Here is an 18,581-nt window from a genome sequence, read left to right as displayed (position 1 = left end):
GCACGGCGCCAAACACGCATACGACCATCATTGGCACCAAGGCAGAAGCGACTCTCATAGCTGAAGACGACACGTCTCCATTCGTCTCTCCATTCATGCCTGTCGCGACACCACAGGAGGCGGGCTGCACGATGTTGGGGCGTGAGCGAAAGACGGCCTAACGGTGTGCAGGACCGTAGCCCAGCTTCATGGAGACGGTTGCGAATGGTCCTCGCCGATACCCCAGGAGCAACAGTGTCCCTAATTTGCTGGGAAGTGGCGGTGCGGTCCCCTACGGCACTGCGTAGCATCCTACGGTCTTGGCGTACATCCGTGCGTCGCTGCGGTTCGGTCCCAGGTCGACGGGCACGTGCACCTTCCGCCGACCACTGGCGACAACATCGATGTACTGTGGAGACCTCACGCCCCACGTGTTGAGCAATTCGGCGGTACGTCCACCCGGCCTCCCGCATGCCCACTATACGCCCTCGCTCAAAGTCCGTCAACTGCACATACGGTTCACGTCCACGCTGTCGCGGCATGCTACCAGTGTTAAAGACTGCGATGGAGCTCCGTATGCCACGGCAAACTGGCTGACACTGACGGCGGCGGTGCACAAATGCTGCGCAGCTAGCGCCATTCGACGGCCAACACCGCGGTTCCTGGTGTGTCCGCTGTGCCGTGGGTGTGATCATTGCTTGTACAGCCCTCTCGCAGTGTCCGGAGCAAGTATGGTGGGTCTGACACACCGGTGTCAGTGTGTTCTTTTTTCCATTTCCAGGAGTGTATTTTATGAGCGCTACATGCAGTAATAGGAGCAAGGACTAAGTGGCATAATACAGTACTAAAGAATCATCCATAAAATAAATTATAATGCGCCTAGTATATTTACGGATATAAATTGTTCCCATGTAAAAATACAAGTGTCACTAATGAATCCGATGTATAATGCTTCCGGGTTGGGTTGTTTTCGGGGAGGAGACCAGACAGCGAGGTCATCGGTGTCATCGGATTAGGAAAGGACGGGGAAGGAAGTCGGCCTGGCCCATTCGAAGGAACCATCCCGGCATTTGCCTGGACCGATTTAGGGAAATCACGGGAAACCTAAATCAGGATGGCCGGACACGGCATTGAACCGTCGTCGAGTGCGAGTCCAGTGTGTCAGCCACTGCGCCATCTCGCTAGGTATATAATGCTTCCGTTTTATGTACCTGAAAACGGGGTACGGTCGAAATTGCATAATCGTATATTAAATAAAGAGAATGGCACCTGAATGCATCACGAAATCATTAAAAGGAAACAACTGTAATCGGTCATCTTTGGTTGTGTGTGCCGGTTCTAGGCACTACAGTCTGGAACCGCGCAACCGCTGCGGTCACAGGTTCGAATATTGCCTCGGGCATGGGTGTGTGTGATGTCCTTAGGTTAGTTAGGTTCAAGTAGTCCTAAGTTCTAGGGGACTGATGACCTCAGAAGTTAAGTCCCATAGTGCTCAGAGCCATTTGAACCAATTTTTTGTTGTGTGGTTGTGCTAATTGTTTACAGCATGTGTGTTATCTTCTTGGTTATTCCGTATCATGGTTCCTGTAAAGCGTAGTTCCGTCTACCAAAGGTTTAAATTTCCTTGCACATCGCTCTCTAATTGCATATGTGACTTGAAAATGACTGGGTGGTCACCTATCAGAATATCTACTGTTGTCGAAGACGTCACCTGGTTCCTTGAACATTAGTTACCTTGAAAATCTATATGGTTTTATAAGTGAAAAGACACGTATTTCAGTGATATTTCCTGAGTCTTTCGAGAGCGTGCAGCACATTTCGCTACGAGTGCCGCCTACTGCGCCAGCTCAATCACTCGCTCCGCAGGAGGCACCTGCGTTGCACCCTCCCTCTACACAGAGATGCAGATGAGGTCACACACGCTGTACACACCTAGGATGTCCTAAAAATATACTGTATTTCGTAGCAAACGACTGATAACTAGGAAGAATGCAATCTGCCGTGCAAATCAGTCAAACGTCTCTCACGCAGTCAATACACTTTCATGTAAAAGTAAAACGTAATCAAGACAGGCTACCGTATGAAGTAAAACTGAACCTCAATACATTTGACTTACAAACCAAAACTTAAATTTCAGAAAACTCAGAAACGGAAGAAAGATTTTAGAACAGCAACAAAATGCAATCTACAAAGGCGTGAAGCTATTGAATTTTTTATTATGTTCACAGTACCGATTGAGGTATTATACACACATCAAAGAAAGTTTTGCATCATCCTGGTTCCCAAAACACCTAAAGATAGACGTTGACTGTGGATATTGTATTCCAGACACAGTCCTTTCGACTGTTGAGAGACGTCACTAAACCCGCACAAAGATGTAAACAACCATGCATGAGCAGCGCTTATTGGACAGAGTTATGATATACGAAGAAAACGAATTTTTAATCATCACTATATGCAAAAAAAATGTGGCCATGGGGGACTTCAGGATTCCATTTTGTATAACCAACAAATTATATGTGAATGCAGGGGTATACTGCTGATGACGTCTTCTCGGGCTTCCATACGGGTAGCTGCGTCGAAAATCCGCGACGTATCGATGAGTGTCATTCTACCGGATGGAACCCTGACATTTCATCAACAAATTATATACTTAAATGTTCTAATAACATAATACACACATTTAAATTTATTAAGGCACTTTGTTTATAGCTTTCTCTTAACAAATGATCCGTCAAAATCCAAAGGTAGCGAGGATTTAGTGGCTCTATATTATTATTCACTAGTTTTATGCAACCCTACTTCAATGTTACTGAACCACATCAACAATTTCCTTTTCATAAATCTTTGTACTTTACTGTATTTTATTTGTAACTGAAAGAATTTACTAAAAACGCATTCGCTCACTTTCACCTTACTTATTGCCACAAAGGGAGTAAGAACACTAAAATCGTTTACTTTGTGTCAAAATATCTACTTCAACAGTTCATAATTTCTTGTACGATATTCAAACAGTAGTTTTACCTTCACTTTAAAAGTTAGCCCACAAAAATTATTTTCAGACATTTATTCAAAGATGAAAATTAATACTTGTAGATAATGAATAAAGCACTTCAAATGTTTTCATAACAAGCTGACACAGTATAATGGTTCAAATGGCTCTGAGCACTATGGGACTCAACTGCTGAGGTCATTAGCCCCCTAGAACTTAGAACTAGTTAAACCTAACTAACCTAAGGACATCACAAACATCCATGCCCGAGGCAGGATTCGAACCTGTGACCGTAGCGGTCTTGCGGTTCCAGACTGCAGCGCCTTTAACCGCACGGCCACTTCGGCCGGCGACACAGTATAATCCAACACCACGAAAGGACCTTATATAGATGGATGTTTAGAAATAAATAACAGGGTGAACCCAATTTTATGTTTTAACTCAATAGTTATTTAAGAAAAATAATTTTGAATGAATGATTCTCACTTCTGCACTTCTAATTATACTGTTCGTAAACTGTTGGGTGTAGGCGTTGGGTGTGGCGGATAGTAATAGCGGCTACACTGCCCGTGGTACTGTGTACAAGTATCTAGGAATATGGGCTAATTAATTCATTTTGTCACCATTTTAATGTCCATTACCTAACTCAACAACTTGTACCTGAGCCGTAATAATTAATCAGTCGTCATCCGAGGCTACTGTGCAACAATTTCCAGGCAAGACATCGCCGGCTCCGTCCGAGTGTTGCCTCTTTCACTGCTCCCTACCGATTCTGTCTTCTCGTTCCCGCTCACCCTACAGGTAGCGTGCCAAAAACCCACGCCACCATTTACGCTGCCCACAGTAAGTTCCGTACAGTACAAAAGCACTCCATCTTTTACATAACCCATATCCTATACATTGTCCCTAAGCGCGTACCGTTTGTATAAATGACAATTTACACAAATATACAAAATTACACTCACAAACATTTTCATTTCATTAATCCATGAGAAAATAATATGTAGTAAATTACACATTTCACATATTTCTTTAGGTAAGTAGCAAATACAGGGTGTTACAAAAATGTACGACCAAACTTTCAGGAAACATTCCTCACACACAAAGAAAGAAAATATGTTATGTGGACATGTGTCCGGAAACGCTTACTTTCCATGTTTCTCTTGAAATCACTTTCATCATGGAATGGAAACACACAGCAACAGAACGTACCAGCGTGACCTCAAACACTTTCTTACAGGAAATGTTCAAAATGTCCTTCGATAGCGAGGATACATGCATCCACCCGCCGTCGCATGGAATCCCTGATGCGCTGATGCAGCCCTGGAGAATGGCGTATTGTATCACTGCCGTCCACAATACGAGCACGAAGAGTCTCTACATTTGGTCCCGGGGTTGCGTAGACAAGAGCTTTTAAATGCCCCATAAATGAAAGTCAAGAGGGTTGAGATCAGAAGAGTGTGGAGGCCATGGAATTGGTCCGCCTCTACCAATCCATCGGTCACCGAATCTGTTGTTGAGAAGCGTACGAACACTTCGACTGAAATATGCAGGAGCACCATCGAGCATGAACCACATGTTGTGTCGTACTTGTAAAGGCACATGTTCTAGCAGCACAGATAGAGTATCCCGTATGAAATCATGATAACGTGCTCCATTGAGCGTAGGTGGAAGAACATGGGGCCCAATCAAGACATCACCAACAATGCCTGCCCAAACGTTCACAGAAAATCTGTGTTTATGACGTGATTCCACAATTGCGTGCGGATTCTCGTGAGCCCACACATGTTGATTGTGAAAATTTACAATTTGAATCGAGGAAGAACAGTACAGGTCTATTACAAATGATTGAAGCGATTTCATAAATTCACTGTAGCTCCATTCATTGACATAAGGTCACGACACACTACAGATACGTAGAAAAACTCATAAAGTTTTGTTCGGCTGAAGCCGCACTTCAGGTTTCTGCAACCAGAGCGCTCGAGAGCGCAGTGAGACAGAATGGCGACAGGAGCCGAGAAAGCGTATGTCGTGCTTGAAATGCACTCACATGAGTCAGTCATAACAGTGCAACGACACTTCAGGACGAAGTTCAACAGAGATCCACCAACATCTAAATCCATTCGACGATGGCATGCGCAGTTTAAAGCTTCTGGATGCCTCTGTAACGGGAAATCAACGGGTCGGCCTGCAGTGAGCGAAGAAACGGTTGAACGCGTGCGGGCAAGTTTCACACGTAGCCCGTGGAACTCGACGAATGAAGCAAGCAGGAAGCCAAACGTACCACAGCCGACGGTTTGGAAAATCTTACGGAAAAGGCTAAAGCAGAAGCCTTACCGTTTACAATTGCTACAAGCCCTGACACCCGATGACAAAGTCAAACGCTATGAATTTTCGGCGCGGTTGCAACAGCTCATGGAAGAGGATGCGTTCAGTGCGAAACTTGTTTTCAGTGATGAAGCAACATTTTTTCTTAATGGTGAAGTGAACAGACACAATGTGCGAATCTGGGCGGTAGAGAATCCTCACGCATTCGTGCAGCAAATTCGCAGTTCACCAAAAGTTAACGTGTTTTGTGCAATCTTACGGTTTAAAGATTACGGCCCCTTTTTCTTCTGCGAAAAAAACGTTACAGGACACGTGTATCTGGACATGCTGGAAAATTGGCTCATGCCACAACTGGAGACCGACAGCGCCGACTTCATCTTTCAACATGATGGTGCTCCACCGCACTTCCATCATGATGTTCGGCATTTCTTAAACAGGAGATTGGAAAACCGATGGATCGGTCGTGGTGGAGATCATGATTAGCAATTCATGTCATGGCCTCCACGCTCTCCCGACTTAACCCCATGTGATTTCTTTCTGTGGGGTTATGTGAAAGATTCAGTGTTTAAACCTCCTCTACCAAGAAACGTGCCAGAACTGCGAGCTCATTGATGGGGACATGCTGCGCCGAGTGTGGGAGGAACTTGATTATCGGCTTGATGTCTGCCGAATCACTAAAGGGGCATATATCGAACATTTGTGAATGCCTAAAAACACTTTTTGAGTTTTTGTATGTGTGTGCAAAGCATTGTGAAAATATCTCAATTAATAAAGTTATTGTAGAGCTGTGAAATCGCTTCAATCATTTGTAATAACCCTGTACATACTGGCGAAACTAAAATGAGCTCTAACATGGAAATTAAGCGTTTCCGGACACATGTCCACATAACATCTTTTCTTTATTTGTGTGTGAGGAATTTTTCCTGAAAGTTTGGCCGTACCTTTTTGTAACACCCTGTAAACATTAGCTGAGCACTCTAACATCACATATCATACTTTTCAAATAGCCTTTGCATATCACAGCTAACTTTAAATGCAAAAAAAAAAAAAACATTTATAAAATTAGATAAATGACTGAAGAGAGTTATATATCCTTCTTATATACAGGAGTCACCTGGGCTTTTATTTATTCGCTTGAGACTTTCCACGACACGTGAAATTTACGATAAATGCAAGGTAAGTGTGGGGTAATGACAACAAGTACTCTCTATAAAACTAATTTGGGTTATCATCAGGATCAAGCGAATTAATTTTTTGAACTCTTTCAGCTGCTTCTCAGCCCCCAGGGATGCCGATTTCCATACCCTCCGTACAGGATTCTGTGGAGCAGTCAGACAATGTTATGTCTGTACTACCCTCCGTCATGAGGACCAAGACTGACATTGCATACGCATATTTGCAGATCCCACTGAATGAGGAGTCACAAAACGTTGTCGTTACCAACACCCAATTCGGCTTGTATGTGTACAAACACTTGCCTTTTGGGATCTCTTTCGATCCGGCAGTCTTCCAGAGACAGCAGGACAGTGAATCAAGTCCATATACGCTTGTATTAACTATCTCAAGGAATTAATTGTTACCCCTACTTCTAGTCAGGACCACTCGTGTAGCCTCTCTACCCTATATATTGCACGACGTAACGTAGAGCTAAAATTCCGATAGAACAAATGCCACTTTATTCAGGAGAAAGTAGATTACCTCAGGCACCTACTCATCAAACAACATATCCAGCCCACTGACCACATCACAGCAGTCGACCCTCTATTCTGCCTCCAAAACTTACACTAGCCACAAGTTGTCTTAGGAAATGTGAATTGTTATTCTAGGTTCCTGTCACAAGCAGCAAATATCATTCATCCGCTAAGTCTACCGCAGAAGAAATTGTGGTATCCCGCCCAAACTTGATAACACCCTCTGACGGTTGCTGTGGCCGCGCTGTCCTCTGGATTCGTGAATCTGTGGTAAGAGACACTGAAAGACTATCGTGCACATGACAGTGGCCAATTTGATTGTGATGTCGGCGCGCAAGTTGGCGGACGATCTTGCTTCGCGCCCACCGTCTGCTGGCGCTAAAAACCCTGTAAAAGACAATATCATTCGGCGCCGGATGCTGAGGGGGGTGGAGCAGGTGAAGCAGTGACCGATGGCGGAGGCCGTAAAGCAATTCCATCTCAGGGGTGCTAACCGTAGGAAGCGAAAAACATTTGCAATGTTTGATCCTTGGTGTGTGCGGAGCGAAGTTTGGGCATCTGTTGGTTGAAAGTTCTGACAAAACGTTCCGCTTCACTGTTTGACTGTAGATAGAATGGTGCACTAATTAGATGCTGTATTCCATTGCGTTCACAGAAGGTTTCAAATTTATTTGACGTAAACTGTGGCTCTTTGTCTGCCACATTGTCACAGCAAAAGGAAATTTACTATACGAGTCCACCACAATCAGCCAACGAGTGTTCCAAAACTGTCCTGCAAGGTCTATGTGCACACATTGCCATGGCGATAGCGACTTAAGCCTAGTTTACACGACGACATTGGGTTGCGCCACTCGTTGCGTGGAATGAGTTGCACGCAAATGGTTTCATATTTGACTCTAGACACGGTGAAACAGGTATATATTATGTAGATGTAGATGTAGATGTACTTAAATTTCGTCGATTTGTTAGTTCCTGAGTCGTCTCTGAAATTAAAGTTTTGTCAACTGCACGTCGCACGAGTTGTAATGGAGTTCAAGCTTGTAGCGTAGAATCGCTGCCTAAGAAAAAGATAAGAAACGTGTTTCGATTCGTGACTGAATGAAGAAAAGACGTCAGCTCGGTTGCTCAGCATCCTTGCTGAAATAATTTGCAATGGAAGACCCAAGATGTTCTTTTACTTATCTTAGAATATCACTAGAACTGTTAACATTTATCCTAAATAGAGTTCATCACGCAATAAGTAATGAAGATATTGTAATGCATGAAGCACTGTCGCTAGAAGTGAAATTACATATCACATTGCATGCATTACAATCGAGAACACTCGGCATGCTATAAGATGCGGTTTAAGTTTATGACGCTTTTTCATTAACACCAGTAATTATTAACACTAATAATTATTAACATTAACAGCAGTAATTATTCGAAGCAGGCCGCATTGAGAAGAGAATGGTTTGCCGACCACTCTCTTGAAGACAGATCTGTACAGTGGCAATTTTTCAAAATTCAAACATTTGTGAATGGGGAGCACTGCTGCGACGTTTTAAATAGATGAATATTGAACAAAGAATGTAGCTTCTTCATTTGTGTAGCCTTCCCTCCTGTTAACAATATTCCTTTAAAAAAGTGTGGGCCAACTCGAACGATGGGATTTTAGTTTTGTAGACAGGAGCATTTCTACAGCTAGAATTACATTTGCTTGTATTTTTCTTAATTCAGTTGTATATGTGCTCCTAATTCAATAAATTTTTGACCTGCAGTTCAGATATTGTCAAACTATCCATGTTCTGATCGCACATGACGGTCCCAGAAGCAACAATATGTTACTTATTTTTGTAACCAGCATCACTAAAAATAATGGCTCTGATCACTATGGGACTTAACAGCTGTGATCATCAGTCTCCTAGAAATTAGAACTACTTAAACCTACCTAACCTAAGGACATCACACACATCCATGCCCGAGGCAGGATTCGAACTTGCGACCGTAGCATTCGCGCGGTTCCGGACTGCGCGCCTAGAACCGCGATACCACCGCGGCCGGCCCAGCATCACTGAAATCCCACAAATACCTATGCCAAGCATAGATATACAAAAAGCGAACATTATTCTCCGTTCCCCACTTCATATTTCAGCTTGTCTACACTCCACGAACATAACCTCAAAACTCATGCAACTAGTATCGCCAAACTTGGAACACGATGAAACTGTTTAGCTTCACCGACGAGTTGCGCAAACGCGCAGCGCACATTCGCAGTGGCCGGTAACGCGGTTGCCTGCAACCTAGTGTCGTCGTGTAAGCTAGGCTTTAGGCCAAGCAGAGAATTTTTGTGGCGGAGCGGACTGGTTTTCCCCACAGGCGTGATACTCTGACGCCTTTTGCAATATTTGGTTGTCCATTCGCTGCCAAGCAACTTAGTGTCGTCGTGTAAACTAGGCTTTAGGCCAAGCAGAGAATTTTTGTGGCGGAACGGACTGGTTTTCCTCACAGGCGTGATACTCTGACGCCATTTGCACTATTTGGTTGTCCATTCGCTGCCAAGCACAGTTGTCGACGCGCTAACTGTTTCGTACGAACAATCCGCCAGTATCCTTGGTGAAGTAACTGCAACACTTCTTTTTTCAAAGCTTTTGGGATCAACACACGTGACTGTCCACAGTAATTTTGAACGAGGATCACACCCTTCTGTACAGCGAGGCTATGCCGACGTGCAAGTATCGGGGCACTATAGAGTTCTTTATCCTACCCAAGGAACGAGACCAAGATGTGTGAATGTATTTTAGCTAAATGTCTTAATCCGAATCAGCTTCCGTGGCCTGTGCAACTTTCCTGCAGTTGAGCGGAAAATATTGAAGCAATTCAGAATCATGTACATCGATGTGACTGCAAGATGCATTAGAAGCGCCAAAGTCTGTATGAGGGCCAATCGGAAAAAGTGAAAGTGCGTCCGCATTACCAATTCAGCTGTCGGACGATACACAGTTCCGTAATGGTATTGAGACAACAACAAAGCCAATCTGTGCAATTTTTGGGCAGTTCGTACAGGAACTGTCGGATGAAACAAGGACTGCAAAGCCTTGAAGTCCGTTAGTAAGTAGAATTTTGTGCCATACAAATAGTGGTGGAATTTGGTGACACCATACACAATAGCCAAAGCCTGTTTCTCAGAATGGGAATAGTTACACGGTGCTTTGGACAACTCTTTTGGTGCGAAAGCAATTGGCCTGTCTTTATCACCAATTCTGTGCGAAAGCACTTCACCGATTCTGTAAGAGGAATCAACAACTTACAATACAGCTGGTTTGTCAGTATCAAAGTGAACTAAGCATCGATCACAGAGCAATGCATCTTTAAGTTTTTCAAAAGCTACGTGGCACTCATCTGTCCAAACAAAGGGGTCATTCTTTCGAAGCCAGCGATGCAATGGAGCTGCGATTTGTGCAGCATTGGGTACGACACGAATATAATAGTTCATTTTCCCTAAGACTGACTAAAAGTCTGTAACATTGCGAGGAACTGGCAAGTCATGTGTGACTAACAAATGTGACTGAAGAGGATGTACATCTTGACTGTTCATGGCATGGCCAAGGTACTGCAACTCACGTTTAAAAATATCACACTTGTTCAGTCTACACATTAGTGCTGCATCAGATAACACACGAAACAAATCACACAAATTTGCAATATGCTCTTCAGGTCTACGACCTGCTACGACAATATTGTCCAAATAGTTTGAACAGTTTGGTACTTGCGCAGCCAGCTGTTCCAAATATCTTTGGAAAATGGCAGATGCGGAAGCACTGCCAAAAGGCAAACGGAAATATTTAAACAAGCACAAATGAGAACTACACACACTTTCCGAGCTTCTTCATTGAGCAGTATTTGAAAATACGTGTGGCACAAATAAATTTTCGAAAAGGACAGACCAGCGTCTGATCTGTCCATAAGATCCTCTGGTCGTGGCAGTGGATAAGCATCGATTACAGTTTGTGGGTTGCCTGTAGACAACACAGAGGCGAATGCGACCTGAAAGTTTGAGGAGCAAAACAAGTGTACGTGCCCACTGACTAGCTGATATTGGCGCAATAACTCTGCTCTCTTGCAATTCTTTAAGTTGAGGAGCGACTTTGTCCCGTAATGGAATGGGAACAGTTCTGTTCTGGCAAAATTTCGGCTGAGTATTGCCTTTCAGAGTAATATGTGCAACAAAATTGTTAGTCTTGCCTAAAGCTTCAGGAAAGAGTTGCGGGAATTCTTTTAGCAAGCTAGCTCTACTGTCTTTTACATGGAATGCAGACACTGACAACACATTGTCCTGAATGTTGAAGCCAATCAAATGAAATCTATCAAATCGAAATGTGTTCTCAAAATCGCGTGACTGTAGCACCGTATAAGTCACTGTTCACATATGCGAGGGTACATTAAGGCTTGTTCATTCTCCAAGAACGGAATGTCGTGTCCATTATAAGTCGTCAGTTGTGTACTTGTTTTAGACAGGCGTGGGGAGCTCAGCAGTCCATATGGGTGACGATATAGCAATGGATCAGAGTCATGACTCTTATAATGCGGCTCTGGTAGTACGATTCTTCTAATCCTCTCTCCTAGTGTATCTTCTAATCCCCGCGGCTAGGTGGCACGTAGCTTTTATTCTCTTGATGTAGATGCCGCTCCTGCCGCGGTGACGCCCTACTCAGCGTGCTATTAGCTGACGTCATCTCACTGCCCTCTCTGCTGTGAAGTTGTTGATCTTCGTGCCGGTGATTGTGGTTACGCCGGAAGAGAAAGGTCTTCAGTACAGGTGTACAGATTCCTGTGAGCGAGCTTTCACAAAGCTGAAGTTTACGCTCAGCAGCATGCCTAGCACCCCTTTTCTCATCGAGTCCGATTTTTAGGTCACAGTCGCCTTTTCATATGCAACTGGTGCAGTGTTGGCGTTTAGGAACGATGACGCCGCTCAGCAACCCACTGACTATACATCTAAGACGCTGACACCCGCTCAAGAGGTTTACTCACTAGACAAGGAAGATTTAGCATTTGTCTTTGCAATTAAAAAGTTCCATGTTTAACGTTTAGGGACTAAGTTCGTATTAGTTACAGAACACAAACCGCTGGTAGTGCTCCTCAGGATGCACTGTAATCTTCTAGAGGTAACAGCGTAACGGCTTTGGCAGTGGGTCCTTTTCTGTAGCTACTAAAATTACGGCATTAATTAGAAGTTCACGGCAGATACCCTGTCTGGACTACCTGCTGGACGAGACCTGGCTCTTGGAAAGCAGGATATTTCATGAAACTTCCTGGCAGATTAAAACTGTGTGCCCGACCGAGACTCGAACTCGGGACCTTTGCCTTTCGCGGGCAAGTGCTCTACCAACTGAGCTACCGAAGTACGACTCATGCCCGTTACTCACAGCTTTACTTCTGCCAGTATCTCGTCTCCTACCTTCCAAACTTTACAGAAGCTCTCCTGCGAACCTTGCAGAACTAGCACTCCTGAAAGAAAGGATATAGCGGAGACATGGCTTAGCCACAGCCTGGGGGATGTTTCCAGAATGAGATTTTCACTCTGCAGCGGAGTGTGCGCTGATATGAAACTTCCTGGCAGTTTTAATCTGCCAGGAAGTATCATATCAGCGCACACTCCGCTGCAGAGTGAAAATCTCATTCTGGAGGATATTTCATGCTTTCACATTGCCATAGAACGGTGACAAATCCTGGATGGGTTCCCCATTATAGGAGCACTGTCACCCAATCTTACGACATGTCATTAATGCGCTATGTGCTCAGTGCGTGGCCCACAAACATTTCAAAGAACACCATTCAAGATCTCCAGACCGCAACCCGCCTCTCTTAATGTATGTCAGGCATCATCGATGCCCTCCTGATTGAAGCTGCGGCAGAAAGCAATGTGTTGTCGTCCTGATCAACCTGCTACCTCAAGTTTTTAACTGCTCCATCAGGGACGCTAGGGGATGTAATGGGTGAAAGTGACACGTTATTAACCAGGGTTAAACCACGACATGGAAACCATGGTGTGCAATAGTACGACGTCTGCCTGGCAGAATTTGTTTTGACTTAGCGGGTTCATTTCTTCGCTCGATGTCGCTCATTGTCATGGACGCTTATTCCAAATATCCAAATGTGGTCAGCATGGCGCCCACCATAACAAACGTCACTAGTAATATGCTCAGTCAGATTCTCGTCATCGAAGTGCCTCCTCTAAAAATCGTGTCAGACAATGGCCTCAATTCACGGTGCCAGATTTCGAGAAACTTTGCCCTTTAAACTACATAAAACACGTGATTTGTCGGCCAATTCCCCATTCTTAGACCGGCGAAACAGAGCGTATTGTGTGTACATTTAAGCACCACATGTTGAAAGTGGTGGGAGCGACCACCACCACCAACAACAACACCACCACCACCACCACCACCACACCAGTATTCATGATCTTCTTGAGCACATTGTGAGGGTACAGTGAGCTTTCCACGTACTCCTGTGGATGTCCGAATCATTCACACCGGTTGGACTGATCGATACTTATGTCGCTCTTCATGGGTTCAGAAGCATTTAGTAAATTGTGTCATTCAATGGTTAACCAATAGCACAGGTGTGGTCCCAGCATAACTGAGACACAGGCGTTCCATTTTACAAAAGGTGACAAACAGCCCAACCAAATAACTATGAACTGAAATAAAGGTTCACATTAACAACTGTTTATTACAAAGTACCTAGCTGACACATTTAATAATAAGAAGTTATTACAGAACCCATGAGATCTTAACAAATGCATAGAATAGAAAAAAATGAGAATTATTGACATGAGGCAGTACTAACATATCAGCCTAATGTCCCAGCAAAGACTAGATGGTTTAGGTGAGTGCGATGAAACCGTAACCTACAAATAAATTACACAAAGAGAAATCCTCATGCAATACACAGTGATATCCTGAACTCACGACAAGTTTGAAGACTTTACCACATGCAATTAAAATTGCCAGCAGAGTCACAAATGAGCCTTCACTCCCTCGAGAAATGCATAAGATTCGGGGAATATACTTGACACCGCCGCGCGGGATTAGCCGACTCGTCTGAGGCGCTGCAGTCATGGACTGTGCGGCTGATCCCGGCGGAAGTTCGAGTCCTCCCTCGGGCATGGGTCTGTGTGTTTGTGCTCGGGATAATTTAGGTTAAGTAGTGTGTAAGCTTAGGGACTGATGACCTTAGCAGTTAAGTTCCATAAGATTTCACACACATTTGAACATTTGAACTTGACAACGTGCCTATCAACGCTCAGTAATTTTCTTACTCTGCTTGCACAAGCTTCCATTTCACGCCGTATTCAGCACTCAGTGGCATGAGAGTTGCAAGTGCCGTTATCTGGATGCAGAGTGCAACACATCCGCCGGCAATGGCTAGTTCCGGTCTTGTCTACATCTGCAAGCGCCGACCTTTCTCACGTGTCGGCAGACCAGTGCCAGTGTGAAAGACATGGGACACGGGCTACAGCACCTTACGACAGTTAACATTCTAGGAATTTCAAGCACAGACACACCTATCCAAACCGAACATGCCTAATAAGAACACTGCCATGGGCGGGCTACTCTGGTCTAAGGAGTACAGCTGAGCCAATTTCCCTACCGCACAGGTATAAATTGTGCTGCATAACACAGGTGGTGATTTCCGAGGACCCGGTCATAGAGGTAGAGGTCCTCACATAGCCTCGATAATTACAGCCAAGGACGCCACAGTCCCAAAATTCTGACAGACATTCTGTAACACCTGCTGGCAGGCTTCCTCGCTGGGACAGTAGCAATTATAGCAGTTCTTCTCGTGAAACAGTGGCCTGGACGCTTCTGGACATACGTGCTGATTCCAGGGGGGAGGGGTCTTGTATCTCAGAACTCCGACTTTGCAAGCCCGCCGGAAAACATGTATCTTCATGATAGCCACAGAGCATGTGCAGCACTATGACGCAGTGCTGGTCTTTCTCTGCCCCAATGCCACGCCTCTCTTGCTGACCAGTAAGTGCTTGCGATGCTACTATATGTTTCACTGTGTTGTGACTCTGTTTTCAGTGGTAAATTCGCCTCCCAATCGTCTCGCAAGACGTAATACACTGTTGTTCCATGGTACGCTTTCGCTATGTCCTTGTTTCTCTTTTTGGTCAGTCAGTGGACTCATTTCTTTTTCATGTACACTCTACGGTCCGTTTTCTTCGTTCTAGTATTTTGTCCATGACTACTGTTCCATTGTGGACTGCCACAGTTTGGAAGCCATCCTCAGCTGGTTCCTCGAACTGTACCTAATCACTGTCATATCCCAGTCGCGATAGAAATGATGACATCGTGACTACCAACATCTGTCTGCATAATTGAAGTGTCGACAGAATCAGGCATACGATATCTAAAATGCGAGGGTTGGAACTTTAATAGTGGCAACTATTTATTTACAGCTCGTACAAAATAGATACGTGTTTCAAAGTTTTACTTACCTTCATAGTAGTCACCAGCATTGTGTATAACCCGTTGTCAGCGATGTACAAGTCGTAGGATACTCTTAGCAGTGCCAGTTGTGTTGACAGTTCGAGCGGTGCGGTCTATTGGCCGACGAATTTGTAGCAGTTGTCCTGAAAAATGGTCAGGTCCTGCAGAAAGTGTTATCACTTCTGTCTCTCAGATGGTCGTAGGTTGTGTTCTAAATATTAACAGCATAGAGTCAGAAGTAATTGCACCTTTTGCGAGACCTGACCATCATTTTCCAGGACAATACACAAGCACGTACAGTGCAAGCTGTTACAGATTTGTTTGACTGATGGTGCTGGTAAGTGTTATACCACCTACTGCACTCCCCAGACTTAAGCCCTCGTGAGTTCAACTCGATTTCTGAACTGAAGGAAACACTTCATGGCATTCGTTTCAGAAATGCTACAAATTCGTCGGGCAACAGACCCCGCCGCTCGAACTGTCAACACAACTGGCACTGCTAAGAGTATCCTACGACTTCCACATCGCTGGCAACGGGTTGTACACAAGGTTGGTGACTACTTTGAAGGTCAGTAAAACTTTGAAACAAGTATCTATTTTGTACGATCTGTAAATAAGTAGTTGCCACTATTAAAGTTCCAACCCTCGTATTTCCATTGCCTGTGGATTGTCCCAATAGCTACTGAAGACAGTTTTTGGAGAAAGCAATCAGAACTTCTTTGCAAGGCCGTCAGCCTGTACAGTCTGCAATGAATCCGTAGACGTCGCAGTCTATATTTGGTTGAATAATGTTGCCAACAACTAGAATTTTGTGATCAGGGTACATACGAGCCACTGAATGGAGACTTCCTTTGAATGATCCTCCAACCGTTACAGCGCAATAATATGCGCACTAAAACCATACGATGGGGAATTTGAAATCACCAGGTCAGCATCAGGCGTCCAGATAAGGTCGTAGTAAGACTCAATTTCGAATCTCCTAGACAGTATGTTTTATTCGGTTGCGATGAACACTCTCCCCTCTTTGATTTCAAAACTGTGTAGTTCTTTTTGTGTGTGTACTCTCCACGCCTCATTAAATATTTGCGAGCTTTCTACATCTCGTTTCTTCCAGTTCTCTGTATTTGAGTATAATACGAAAGCAGCAGATTTTCAGGAGAGTTGTAAAATCTCAGACATAGTAAACCAGTGCTTCGGTAATTCGCTTTTAAAATCCGGACAGCTGAAGTGTCTCTACTTTGTACGCTATCAGTTTCACTCTCTGCGTATTGACTGTTGATCTGTCATGAGAGGCACTCACGCTATTGCTTGGACTAAAAATAACCCAGGTGCCTCTCACATGTACACCACTGGCCATTATAATTGCTACACCACGAAGATGGCGTGCTACAGACGCGAGATTTAACCGACAGGAAGAAGATGCTGTGATATGCAAATGATTATCTTTTCAGAGCATTCCTACAAGGTTGGCGCCGGTGGCGACACCTACAACGTGCTGACATGAGGAAAGTTTCCAACCGATTTCTCATACACAAACAGCAGCTGACCGGCGTTGCCTGGTGAAACGTTGTTGTGATGGCTCGTGTAAGGAGGAGAAATGCGTACCATTATGTTTCCGATTTTGGTAAAGGTCGGATTGTAGCCTATCGCGATTGCGGTTTATCGTACCGCGACATTGCTGCTCGCTTTGGTAGAGATCCAATCACTGTTAGCAGAATATGGAATCCGTTGGTTCAGGAGGGTCATACGGAACGCCTTGCTGGATCCCAACGGCCTCGTATCACAATCAGTCGAGATGACAGATATCTTATCCGCATGGCTGTAACGGATCGTGGAGCCACGTCTCGATCCTTGAGTCAACAGATGGGGACGTTTGCAAGACAACAACCATCTGCACGAACAACTCGACGACGTTTGCAGCAGCATGGACTATCAGCTCGGAGACCATGCCTGCGGTTACCCTTGACGCTGCATCACAGACAGGAGCGCCTGCGATGGTGTACTCAACGAGGACCCTGGGTGCACGAATGGCAAAACGTCATTTTTTCTGATGAATCCAGGTTCTGTTTACAGCATCGTGATGGTCGCATCCGCGTTTGGTGACATCGCGGTGAACGCACATTGGAATCGTGTATTCGTCATTGCCATGCTGGCGCATCACCCGGCGTGATGGCATGGGGTGCCATTGGTTACACGTCTCGGTCACCTCTTGTTCGCATTGACGGCACTTTTATCAGTGGACGTTATATATCAGGTGTGTTACGACCCGTGGGTCTGCCCTTCATTCGATCCCTGCGAAACCCTACATTTCAGCAGGATAATGCACGACCGCATGTTGCAGGTCCTGTACGAGCTTTTCTAGGTACAGTAAATGCTCGACTGCTGCCCTGGCCAGCACATTCTCCAGATCTCTTACCAATTGAAAAGTCAGGTCAATGGTGTCTGAGCAACTGACTCGTCACAATACTCCTGATGAACTGTGGTATCGTGTTGAAGCTGTATGGGCAGCTGTACCTATACATGCCATCCAAGCTCTGTTTGACTCAATGCCCAGGCGTATCAAGGCCGTTACTACGGCCAGAGGTGGTTGTTCTGGCTACTGATTTCTCAGGATCTATGCACCCAAATTGCGTGGAAATGTAGTCACATGTCAGTTCTAGTATAATATATTTGTCCAATGAATTCCCGTTTATGATCTGCATTCCTTCTTGGTGTAGCAATTTTAATGACCAGTAGTGTACTTTGCTATTGGCGTTACTTCCTCCTCTGTGTAATACCATTTGTCCTATCTCGAGGACTACTGCAGTTATTTTCACTGTTGTGCGGAAAATAATTAGGTGGGCACGGCTAAGTGAACACAAAGGAACTTGCCATGGCTAAAGGAGGGATCGTGTATGCTAGTCAGAATAGAGCTGACCGAATTCTGTTCCATTGCAATTGCTGCTGATACGACAACAACTGCGCTGCGATACCAGACCGTTACTACATCGTAGGGCACAACTATAGTGGAAAGATCAATGACTCAGCGGGAAGGCAGAATCATTGGAGTGTCGACTATCCGATTACTTCACACCCGGGCCACAGACATGTTGTGATCTACGCTATAAA

This window comes from Schistocerca piceifrons, chromosome X (genome assembly GCF_021461385.2).
Source record: "Schistocerca piceifrons isolate TAMUIC-IGC-003096 chromosome X, iqSchPice1.1, whole genome shotgun sequence".
Lineage (NCBI taxonomy): Eukaryota > Metazoa > Arthropoda > Insecta > Orthoptera > Acrididae > Schistocerca > Schistocerca piceifrons.
The sequence above is the reverse complement of the archived record's forward strand: the minus strand, read 5'-3'. Positions refer to the sequence as shown.